Below are 13,522 nucleotides of genomic sequence, written 5' to 3'. Positions count from 1 at the left end.
AAGATTGTCCAAAACACTTTTGGAAACCCTAGCCGTCATCGTCGTCGCCGGAGCTCCGTCGCCGGATTCCGGCAACAAAAAATTTTTTTTTTTATTTTAAAAAACTGCATTTTCGGGCAGCCCTCGGGCAGCAACATGCTGACCGAAAATTTATTTTTTTTTTTTTTGTTTTTGAGATAAAATTTTCGGCCCTTTGCAAATCTTGCACAAAAAATTCTCAAGCGGTTAGAAATCGATCTCAATACAATATTACGTAAATATAGCACAAAAACCGTAACCTTAGCTCGGATACCACTTGAAAGCGGACCGGTTACGGTGGCCGGAAACGCAACGGAAGCATAAATTTCGAAAAATAACATAGAAATTTCGGCCACCTTGGTTTTTCATGCAATATTTACAAAACAAAACAAAAACATGCATAGGATGTTTAAAAGATTTTACCTATCAACCTCTTAAGGTTGATGTAATGGCACCAACTAAAGTATAAATACTTTAGCTCTTCTTGGTTGAAAGATCTACAAGCTTCCACCTCCAATCCTCCAAGAATTAGGCCCACCACAAGCTATGTAAACCCCCTCAAGTTTTGCACTAGAAAAACTTGAGGATTTATCAAAGGAAGTGAGTATTCTCCAAGAAATGAAGAACACAAGATGAGAGAAATGAGAAAATCCCCTTGTGATTTCGGCCAAGTGAGTTGTTAGTGAGAGTGGGAGACTAGCCTATGTATTGTGAAAAGTTGTCTCTCAAAAGTTGCATGCCTTTTGAATATTTTAATAAAAAGTAATCAAGGCTCTTCACCTCCCAAGCATGCAAACCCTAGCATGTCTCACATATATTATATGGTTTTTAACGCATTAAAAACCATGGACTAAATTTTAATTATCTCAAACACATTTGAGATTAAATAAATACTACTTGAATTTATTCAAGTCCCACTAGTTAAATAATTATTTTAATTGAGCTCTACAAGGCTCAATATTATTTAATTAATTCAACACTTGAATTAATTTAATTATTTAGACTCTACTAGGTCCACTAGTGTTTAATTAATTCAAGCACTTGAATTAATTTAATTTAGTCCTCAATAATGTTTGTGAAAATCACAATTTTCAACTACATTATTTACTTGGCCAAATTTTAATCTTAGGAACACTTCCATAAATTAAAATTTATATTTCTCTCATAGAAGTCATACTTCTAATTTTCTTTACGCTTATAAACACATTTATAAGCCGTTCAACACATTGAACTATTTTACTTCTCTTCGGGATTTACTAAGCAAGTACTTGTGTGGCCCTCAATGGTTCATTGATACAACTAGCCGTGGGTTCACATCTCAATGTGATTCGGACTAAACATGTCCTTATACGAGCATACCCCAATTGCTCCATTCTTACTTATCAACTCTTTGATAGTAAGAACGTCAGAACTCAAGTCTGATAGTACCCAACCAATCACGTTAAACGCCTAGCAGCATCGCTTACGTGATTCCCTAGGTATCACATGATAGTGCCTGCAAGAACCATTCAATTATGGTTAGCGTACAGTACGGTCCCTTCAACTCATATATCCCGACCGATTCGACAACTATTGGTTTATCGAGAGTTGTTAATGAATCGATACTATGTGTCATGTTGTGGTTGCATCGATGGTGTAATCTATGAAATCCCTTTCATAATTACCACCATACTCTGATCAGAGATTTCAACCCACACATACATGCAAAACACATAGGATATCCATACCCGTAGGTAAGCGGTGAATCTCCGGCTACAATGCATCGACTCCTATATGTTTCGCCGTAACACCCAATCTTGCCACCTGATGACCCCATAAGAGTCGGTAAACAAGTCAAAGTGAAACGCTAGCATATAGAGTCTCAATGTTGTCCCGGGTCATAAGGACTAATGGTGTACAACCATAAACTAGGACTTTTCCACTCGATAAGTGAGAACCACTTGGAAAGTCCTTTATAGAGGGTTGTTCAGTGCACTCTACCAGGAGCACCTATCTGCATGCTCGGACATCACAATGTCCCCTACCAATGAAACATGGTACTCACATCGCAGATACTAGTCTCTAACTCGAGCGGCCTTTATCCTTCTTAGTGGCGGCTGAATCGACTAGGAACGGTTTAGAATATACAGTATTCCAAATATGAGTTTCATGATACTCATCATATGAGCATCTCATATTCTTTCTACTATTTGTATATTCAAGGACTTTATCTATGCAACTAGCATGGGTATAAAGATAAAGATGCGCCAAATTAATAAATTGAAATATTATTAAAATAAAGATCGTTTATACAAAGAGTTTCATTGTGAACAGTCGGCCAACACTTGGCTCGACGTGCACCTACTCTAACATTGATGAGGTCGGGGCCGAGGGCGGTGACCAGTGAGCTAGCTTGGATCGGCAGTAGTGGAACCCGAGGACCTCATTTTAGCATTTACCATTTTTATGCTCAAACATTTTATCTTTTGTTGGATTATTCTTAAATTGTTATTTTGCAAACAATATTTACTTCCGCTGTTATTTTGAATATTAAACTTTATCTATCAGTTGAACTGTGAATGAGACATTTTAATTATTTAATGAGGCATTTTAATTATTTAAAGGAAATTTTAAATTTTCCGCAAATTTTCAAACACGAATTTTCGGGTCATTATATGATTAGTTAGGAGCTTCAAATATTATCTAAATTTTCTTTCCTAGTTTTTGGAGTCCAATTTTATTTGGAGTAAGTTTCTTGTGAGATGGTCTCACGAATCTTTATCTGTGAGACAGTCAACCTTACCGATATTCACAATAAAAAGTAATACTCTTAATATAAAAGTATTATTTTTTCATGAATGATCCAAATAATAGATCCGTCCTACAAAATATGACCCGTGAGACCGTCTCACACAAGTTTTTGTCTTTTATTTGTTCTACAAGACTCACAGTTTATTATAAATACATTGTTTTTATTTATTAATAGGAGACGACTTTTTCACACAAATTTTGAGAGCTTTAATGCTTGTTTTTCACTATTCATGTGAATCACTATAAATCGAACTCATCTAGATTTGTTCTTATGGCGTTTGTCAACTTATCGTTCTTATCTTCTAAAAGATAAGTTCTTTTTAGGTTTAGGATTCATGACGTTGTTATTTATCATTAATTTAGTTCTTATCTCTTTGTTGGATAGATGGTAAATTAAAACCTTGAAACTACCTTCGAGATCCTTGGTGAGTGATCAATCGGATTTTGGTTGACATTCTTGTTGTTTCGGGTTCATACCACAAGTTGGTATCGGGTTCATACATGTTTGTTGGCGGTTCTTTATCAGGGTCAATTCGTCTAATAGATATAGATATATGAAATCGTCTCAAAAAAACTTATATTTAGGTTTATCTTATGAAACATCATTCGAATTACCTTTCACTACATTTCAGTTGTATTTAGATGAATTTTTTTTTTATTTGGAGGTAGAAATATGATTTGAGAATGTATTTGAATAATTATTTTCAAATTCAAGACATACTGAAATTCATCATAATAAATATTCAAATGATTTAACTTAGTTGATTTAAAATTCATTTGAATGTATTTTATTCAAAGAAATTAATAAATTTTAAATTGATGCATCCAAACACAACATTAGAGCTTCGATTAAAACTCAACATTCAGCTATCTAATATATACGCTTGTTGATAACAATCATTTCACTTTATGTGAGTTATAGAATATCAAATATGTTAAATAATCAAATATAAATCTTTTCGTTATAAATATATTTTTATTGTAGATTATTATCTTATTGAAAAAATTGTCATCAAGATATATATGACAAGATAATATTTGTAAAGATTTGTATGTTGTAATCTTTCCATATAAATATGTTATTATCACTTGAGTATTGATTCATTATCTCTTTTCTTTACGAATGATCTCTACTCATCTCTCTTTATGGTTTATAATATGTTATCAGCATGATGTTGTAAACAACTGAGCATGAACATATTTCTCGTTCTATTGATATTATTAAAATAGCACAACTTGTTGTCAATACTTAATTTTATGATATATTTGTTTGTGCTCTATAAGTAGCACAATTATAAATATTAATATATTTGTCTCATTAAATATCATGATGTTGATTACTGTAAAATAACAAAACATGATTTTATATTGAAAGAAATTCATGATTAAGATATTGTAGAGCCCAGAATCAGTACACGAAAAACCCATGCATTTATTCAATTGTTAAATCATTTATTTAAATTTAAAATGATTTTTAGTGATGCATGATTTATTTAAATGCATTATTTTAAATTATTTATGTTTATGTGATGCACGTTAAAATATTTTCTCGAGTTTCATGTTTCAGGTGATTATTCGAGGCGGGATCGAGGAAAAGATATCGGTGACTATTTTTGGTAATTTTAAAACGCGGTATTTTATTTTAAGTTAAGAATGAGGTATTTTAAATAATTTGTTAAGTTTTTAGCATTTTAAAGCCTAAATTATCTATTTAGCTATTTTATGATGTATAAACTTTTAAAAGTTATGACACTTGTGCAAGTTATTTTAAATTTAGAGATTTTATTATAATTAGGGGAGAGTTAGTATTTTAAATTAGATTTTTAATTATTATTTAAGCAAACTTTTCTCCTAATTAACACTAATCACACGCACGCACAATTTACACACACTAAAAAAGGGTAAAACATACACACACTTCATTATTCAGATTTTATTATTTTTGAGAGGAGAAAACTAGGGTTCTTAGTGAAGAGAGCAGCCGGCCCCTCCCTCGGATTTTTCAGCAAGATTTCGTTGAGTTTTCTTCAAAGAAAATAGCGCCACATTCGTCCCGGATCGTCTCTCGCATCCTTCCCGCTTCGGTATCGTCGTTTTGGTAATGTTAAAAATTTAAAGGCATGTATATACTTTTGTCTCTGCATCGATCTTGTCATAGAAATGCTTTTTTTGTTGATTGTATGAAAAACATTTGTATGTTATGAAGAAGTTTGAGCAAATATGGTTGGATAACTTTTGAAACTGTTTTGGATCTCAAAACTCGTTTTCGCTGTTCTTTTAAATAATGTGATTTTTCGGTCGACTTCTGGAAAAACTTCAACGTATGAAACGTAGAACTTTTCGATACCTTTGATTTGATATAAAATATGAAATATTTGGATAAAAATTGAGTGAGTTATGACCGTTTTAGTGGGACTGCTCAAACTTCGTTTTCTGGAAAAAAAAATTATATGTTATTTATGCGTTCTTGAAGTTCTATGGTTGCAGGCTTCGTTGGGGATCGATGGGTGATCGTTGCTGCGTTTAGGCATATCAGAAATGATGTTGGGATGATTATTGTTGATTCGTTTCGTGTCGTTAGGCACTTGGGTGAGTTAGTAGTCATAAAAATCGTTTTGGCTGTCAAAAGTTGTGTTCATGGGTTTATTGCGTTGTTTGTGATGCATAATTGTTTTGGGGCGTTTGTTTGAGTTTGAATAAGTGTCATAGCATCCTAGGATGGGTCTCGAGGCATGGTTTCATGGTCTGTATGATCGAGTTAGGAGGGATAAGCCTTAGGTGTAGTGTTTCTTCGTTGGTTCGCGCTTCCAGCACATACACGGACCTGTAGACGGACCCTGGCACGGGGTCCGTGCAATTTTTCCTCAAAAATTCTATTTCCAGTACCTACACGGACCCGTACCTTTATAAAAAAATCCTTTTTTTAGTGATGGTTTTGGGGTTTGATGTTATAATTTAGTATGATGATTAAACGAGGTCAAGTCCCGAGAGGTTTTGAACGTTTTGTCACATTTGGGTGTAAGCACGACTATACGTCTAAGTTATGCAAGATAAGTGTTTGAATTCATGTTAGTATGTGCAGCAGTGGCCTCAAGCGAGATCCAACGAATCCCTAAACCCCAAGTAAGTATGTTCGACGTGCAAAGAAAATACTTTTAAGTTTTTGAGGCATGTTAAATGTCTTGTGACCAAATTATGTATGAAATTGGAAAGCGGTAAAGTATGACCAAGGACCAATCCACCCCGTTAAATTATGAAAGTGTTTAGGTCAGGATTGGAAAGCGGTAAAGTATGACCAGGGACCAATCCACCTATTAAATTATGAACGAGGATCTCATGTATGTGGCACTGGATCTTCTCTGTCAGCCCAGTACTGTGGTTTAGTCTGAGCAGGCATATTTATGTATGGGTTACTTTCTTTGAAACATACCTCTACGCAAAATTATGTTATGTATGCTCAAGTATGTATGAAGTAAGCATGTTTATGAAAAGTTTTATGTTAGTGGCAGGTCTAAGTATGTATGTACGTATGCTCAAGCTTTTATATGCGCGTTTAAGTTTCAGTATGTATGCTCTACTTTAAAGATGCATGTGATTTTATTACATATTACTCTTTACTCCCAGTTTATACATGTTGAGTCTTTAGACTCACTGGACTTGATCGATGCACGTGAGGATGACTTTGAGGAGACGATGGGTGGTACCAATGAGCTGGCTTGGACTGCGCAGGAGGCTAAACCCGATGACCGCTCATGTTTTAAGATTTTATGCACGACGAATTTTAATACTCTGATTTCACGTTTTGGTTTATGATGATTAAACAAGTATTTTTCTTTAGCAAACTTTATTTGTGATCTCTATTATTGCAAATATTTTTGGATGGAAAGTTATTTTAATGCAAATCTAAAAGTTTATTTTGTATTTAAGAAAATTTTTATTTTTCTGCAAATTTCAAGTAGTTCAAAATACAGTACGTTATAGTTGGTATCAGAGCGATGTTCTTGTAAAGGGTTATGCCTATTGCCAGTTGCAAGAAGCTCACGAAGTCACACCTCAAGTCTGTAAGTTTTAATGTTTTGAATTATGTTATGTATTAAGTCATGATTTCAGCATGTCCATGTTTTAAGTTCACTTTACGTGCATCGTATGTTATTGATATTATGTTCATGCATATTGGGTTTACGTGTGGGGTAAATTATTGGAACAGGACGCTTGATTAACCGGGAAGTAACACATAATAACAAAATTTCCGATTTAAATTTGAAAGTTTAATTGTAGAAAATTAAAAGTATATTTACTAAATCAAATAAACAATTGTTAAAAAAATAAAAAATATACAAAATAAATATTAAATGATGAAAATTTATCAAATAAATATACAATAAAATTTTTGTTCAAACATAAAATATATAAAAATATAAGTAATATTTTCAAAAAAAAAAAATCGGGTCAACCCGACCCAACCCGAAACCCTTCTAACCTGACACTAACCCGAACCCGAAAAACCCGAACCCGAGCCTGATTTTTTTCGTGTTGAGTCGTGTCGGGTTGACGGATCGTGTTGCATATTGACACCCCTAGATAAAATACTTCGAAAATACAAAATTTTGTCTATGATTATAGATTGAACATTTTCTAAAAGAGTATATGTACATAAGTTATATTACAAAGATTAAGAAAATACTTTTAGAAGTTGCATCAATTTATATGGTTGCTAACTATTTGATGCTCAAAGTATCATTTTCGCCAACTTGAAAAATGAACAAAATATATTTGGTCTTGAAGTACAATATATAGGAATTTATACGTCATCGTATCTCAAAAGTTAACTACTGATGTATATCTTTTCTCTAAAGAAAGTAGTGACTACCAGAAAGACACATAACTGGTTTTCCTTGCAATATCATACGGACTATTGATTTACATAAAGAGATTATCAACAATTCAAGATAATATGACCGATTTTTGTACAAAATTATCACCCACATCAACTCTTGGAATATCAGTGTACAAGTTCGGAATACGAAGAATTGATGATTTCAAGTGATGCTTGCAGAGAGCCGTCAAAGTTGTACTCTTTTTTCCTCATTTTTCCCACGTGGCTTTTCATGACAAGGTTTTTAATGAGACAATTAACAACAATTAGCGAGAAAAGCCGTAATTATTTTTCATTCACCAGGATTTTGTCCCACTGGGTTTTCCTAGCAAGGTTTAACGAAACGCATCTATCATCGGGAAGATATCTAAAGAAAATATCTATTGATGTACTCTTTTTATTTTGTTTGGATTTTTCCTGATGAGTTTTACTTAAAAGGTTGTAACGAAACAACATTGAGTTCCGATGAAGTTTCAAAGCATCCATCTTGCCAAATGGATATTTGACGAATCGATTGTTTTTGCAAATAATCATATAAGGGGAGTGTTATAAATAGTTATATTTGAAATATTTGTAATCAAGATAAATATGACAAGATAGTATCTGTAAAGATTTTTATGTTGTAATCTTTTCCTATAAATAGGTTGATTGTGGTCAATGAAAAAAATGCACTTGAGTATTGACTCATTATTTTTTTTTTGACAAAAACTTATGTGAGACTGTCTCACGGGTCGTATTTTGTGAGACATATCTTTTATTGAGTCATCCATACATGAAAAAGTATTACTTTTTATGCTAAGAGTATTTATTTTTATTGTGAATATCGATAGGGTTGACCCGTCTCACAGATAAAGATTCGTGAGACCGTCTCACAAAAGACTTACTCATTTTTTTAATGAATGTTTTGTGATCCTCTCTTTCTTTTATGGTTTATAACATTTTTATCCATTATTGTAATGTTAATAATATTATTTATATTCTATTATAGTACCTATACTCTATTTTACAAATAAATTTTATTAATTAAATATAACGTAAACAACATAACTTCAACCATAAATAAGATTAATGGTCTTATATTATTTTCTTAAATGATATATCATTAGTTCCACTAGCTAGCAATAATGGGTTTTCTGAGCATATACCTAATATATATATATATATATATATATATATATATTCTGTATATATGTATACATATATACATATATCTATATATATACCTTTAGCCGCCTAGGAGATGTCACTCCTAAATCACAAAACCAAACCCACAAAATCCGTAGGTTAAGCAATAAAAATATCAATCGAAAAATGGAAGGCCAAAGAGAAGAGGTGAGCCTGGAAGAGTTGAAACGACAGCTTGCTAATTTTGCTAAAGAAAGAAATTGGGATCAGTTTCACAGCCCCAGAAATCTCCTTTTAGCCATGGTTTGTTTTCTTCTCCATTATTTCTTCGTAAATATTATATAAATCCCATCAAAAAAATTATATATAATAACTAAATTATCTTTTAATACCTCTTCTTTCTGGTCCGCCTAATAAGCCACAAAATATAAATCTTGATTTCTTGTCTGCCGAAAACAGAATATAAGGTTTTATTTTTGTTAGATTTAATCGTCAAAATTAATTTGTGGGAACTATTTAATTTCCCGTTGTTGTATGTCTTTTCTTTTCTTCTTCATCTTCTTTTTTGCCAAATAATTACATGCACATGTTAGTTATTTCTTCATGCACATACAAATACAATTTTTATTTTATTTTATAGAATCAGTAGCTAGATTTTATACAAGATTATTGACAAAACGTAGAAAGAATTTACAATATCTCGCGAAAATTACTTGTTTTGCCAAATCTGCATTATTTTATTCGTTTTTCTCTTCGAATTTTTTTGTAAATATTTAAAAGATTTCGATTAAATTTGGCACGGATCTGTCGATGTTTCCTTTAAATACATAACCGACCAAGATTATATATAGGGTTACCTTTACAACTTCTTCGTCTTTCTATTGTTTACTTTTTGCGTAAAGTGAAAAAGAAAGATTAGTTTCAATATTTTGATAAAAATGGCTCAGCTAGCCTATTATTATATATATTTCTTGATTTTATTATTTCTTGATACAGTTTAATCGAATAAAAAAACATAAAATCCTGATTTCTTGAGAGTAAAATTGTATCGATAATATTAAGACATAGTTCTATCCGTTCAATAGTATTTGAAAAATGAAGTTTTTTTTTAAAAAAAGGAAAAATTGTCATAATTTTCTTCCTATGTCGAGGGAAAAATTGTGTGTAAAGTGATGGATACATTCAGTGGTGGTGGTGGTATGGGTCGTCGTCAAATCTACTGTTGAGGAATTTTTATCGGATTAAACAAATGGAATTATCCTCTTTTTTGCCCTTTTGCTTTGTTGGTACCTAACCTGCCTACGTAGTCTACTCTCAATTTTATGATTTTAGAATAGAATATTATTCATTAAAGCAGTCGCAGTCAGAAATCCCAGCTTTGACCGAACATGTAGCATTAAATTCACTTTTCACATATTCAATGTACACGTTGTGTAGCAATTGATTATGGAATAAAAATTTAATATTTTTTTTATTTTTTGTAAAAATTAAAAAATATGAGATAGGTAAGTAACGACTCGATCAATAATGAAATTTTGATCCCAAATAATCCAACATGGAAAAGATAAGTAGAGCTGTCAAGTCGGTCTCTGCCACCTCCAGGTGGGTGGAGGATGTCTCAATCCAGCTCTACTGAAGATGGATTATAGGTTAAGAGGGTCAATCTGTATGCCAACCCATAAATATTTTTTTTTAAAAAAAAATATTTATATAATTAATGGAATTTAATCTTTTAATAAATAAAAAATTATAGAAATTTTTAAATAAAAATTATAAATAATTGAATCCACATTCTACACTAAAGAAATTATCATAAAAAATTCGCAACTTTCACTATAAAATATAAATATATATATAAATATAATCAGTTGGAGTATAGTTTAAGGGAATAAAAGGACATAAAAAGACAATAAATGTGCACGTTTAAATTATCTAGAAAAAGTTCAAAAGTTAAATAATCAAGAAAAAGTTATGTTCAAAAGTTAATTTGCACATTTATTGTCTTTTTATGCCCTTTTTATTCCCTTAAACTATAGTCCAAGTGCAATGTATTAAATATATTCGTTTTCAGGTGGGTGAAGTGGGAGAATTGTCTGAGATATTCCAATGGAAAGGAGAGGTCCAAAGAGGATTGCCCGATTGGGAAGCAGAAGAGAAGACTCATTTGGGTGAAGAACTCTCAGATGTTTTGTTATATCTGATCAGGTTGTCTGATATTTGTGGGATCGATCTTGGTGAAGCTGCGCTTAGAAAAATTCAACTCAATGGGACTAAATATCCCATTCATCGTTGCAACCCTTCTTAACTAGCTAGTTTCTTGTACTATCTGTCTGTCTGTCTGTCTAAAAACATATATGGCCTTATATGTGTAATTTGTTGTATTAATTAATGTTACTTCTCCTCCTTATATATATTTTGTGACGAGTTAGTTTCGGGTTTATTTTATACTTTGTTCACGTCTTTTTTTTTATTGGAAAATAAATTTGTTTTTCTCTCTAAAGATTTATTCGGGCACTTTTCGTTCACAAAATCCTACATATTAAATTTTTTTTAGATAATTTTACCAAAAAAATTAATAAATATATGGTTGTTTATATAGGTTTAAACAATGGCAAAAACTTGTATGAGACGGTCTCACAGGTCGTATTTGTGAGATGGATATCTTATTTAGGTTATCCATGAAAAAATATTATTTTTTATGCGAAGAGTATTACTTTTTATTATGAATATGGGTAGGATTGATCCGTCTCACAGATTATGATTCGTGAGGACGGATGATGATCACATCTATCATAGAACTTTACTAAAAAATTAGTTTGTTGAGTCTTTGGGTTAAAATAATAAAAATGGGATTTAAATTATAATTCAAATAGTAATAAAATTTTAATATATTATATTAAAATAACCAAAAAAAATAAAGATATGTTATAGATTATCAGAATTGTGACATAAATTCGTATATAGTGGATTTTAAACTTCTATTTTATTTATATTTTAATTATATAAGAACTTTTTGAAGAAAAAAATCTTTAAAATAAAATTGAGGGGCATCTGACAATTTTATATATACATGAAATATAAAAGACGGGAGATTGGAACCACCAGACCTAAATGCTTCGTCCCTAATTGTTGTGGTAAAGCATGTGTGAGTGCGAAATAATACCATATTGTTTGATCTCTGGAGAAGTTTAGGCTTAAAGCTGTTGAGGTTACACTGTTTGATCTGTTGGATAGATGAACCATAAATGAGAATTATCTTAACGGATAATACTGTCAATGTTGAGGACATGCCTGTTAGTAGGGAAAATATAAACGGAACTCGAAGGGATATAAGAAAAGACAACAATAAGATATGCCTCTCCCTTAACTCATGGGCTTAACAACCCGGCCGATCAGAATCCATGTATGTTCAGTCCATCACATCCAATCGTCGCTCAGTATGGGGCTATGCGCTGCCACAAGTATAAGAAAATAAAGTTACGCCTTGTCTAACACTTATAGTTTTTGGCCTAGTGGTAAATATTTGATCCTAACAATCGGTATCAACACGTGGTCATGGATACGAGTATCTGAAGAATCATTTTTATATACTTCTTAGGCGTGATTGTTATGTGAAACATATATGGATGATTGTAATACTGAGATGAATGACCTCCTAGTAAGCTCTTCCGTGCGTCAAGTTGTTGAAATTGTGTCGTTTGATTTAGTTGGTAAGATTGTCATAAAATAGAGACACCGGATCTTAACAGGTAATATTGTTTCTGTTAAGGACAGAACACCGGCGATAAGGAAAATATAAAATTGTTATCTAACGGATATGAGATGACACAAAAAGTCAGACATAATAATAATTATCCTTACTTGGTAGATCAATCAAAATTTTAAAATTTATATACGATTTAAAATATTTGAACTCGAAATACTTTTGAGCATTAATATAATCCAATAAACACCAAATGAGGCCTAATCATCACCCACATTGTTTAAATTTGTTTTATTGTTATAGAAATTCTAAAAATAAAGAATAAATATACATTATGAAGGCGGTGGGGCATATTCTTTTCATGGGCGGTGCAAGCCAACTGAATGTAACCACAAATTTTATTTCTTTATACTAATACCCTTGATACACGATGTTCATGCATATTATATTTTAGTATCATATAAGTTTAATCCAAAAAATCTAAAAAGTATATTAAAATTATATTTAAATATGATTTTTTACATGATTTCTAATAATTAATAATTATTGAAGAAAAAAATTTAGTGTTTATAAATTTATGATGTTTTATAATAGTTCTTGGTATTGAAAGTGACATGGTCACTGATGGGTTATGACCCAACGTAAACATCAGCCTACTATATTGGGCTTCGTTTTATGTTTAATAAATTTTGTCCCTTTATTCTCTTGCAGTATAGCGCTCACTTGACCGTCATTGGTTTTTTTTTTTGGGGGCGCTCCCCAATAGAGGTGGATACGGGTCGGGTAGTTTGGGTCGGGAACCCCATTTCTTGGGCAGTGTTTTTTGATACCCGAGCCCAACCTGATATTTATGTTACCACAATAATCGGGTACCTGATGTGTTCTGGTCGGGTAGTTCGTGTTTTGATCAGAGTTAAATTTATAGGAGTGATGAATAAATTTTTCAAAAATTTGAAAATATTTCGATTGAATTAACAACACTGAAATATTTTTTTATTAAATTAGGTTCT

General features: G+C 31.8%; 1 long non-coding RNA gene across 1 annotated transcript; it reads left to right on the top strand.

The window, feature by feature from the left end:
- The first annotated feature begins 8,919 nt into the window (after positions 1 to 8,919).
- Positions 8,920 to 11,146, top strand: LOC140831769 (uncharacterized). Its single transcript, XR_012117928.1, has 2 exons — positions 8,920 to 9,112; positions 10,881 to 11,146. It is a non-coding gene; the product is annotated as an uncharacterized lncRNA (long non-coding RNA).
- Positions 11,147 to 13,522: the final 2,376 nt, after the last annotated feature.

The sequence above is a fragment of the Primulina eburnea genome, chromosome 5 (assembly GCF_022965805.1).
Source record: "Primulina eburnea isolate SZY01 chromosome 5, ASM2296580v1, whole genome shotgun sequence".
In the NCBI taxonomy this organism is placed as follows: domain Eukaryota; kingdom Viridiplantae; phylum Streptophyta; class Magnoliopsida; order Lamiales; family Gesneriaceae; genus Primulina; species Primulina eburnea.
The sequence above is the reverse complement of the archived record's forward strand: the minus strand, read 5'-3'. Positions and strand labels throughout refer to the sequence as shown.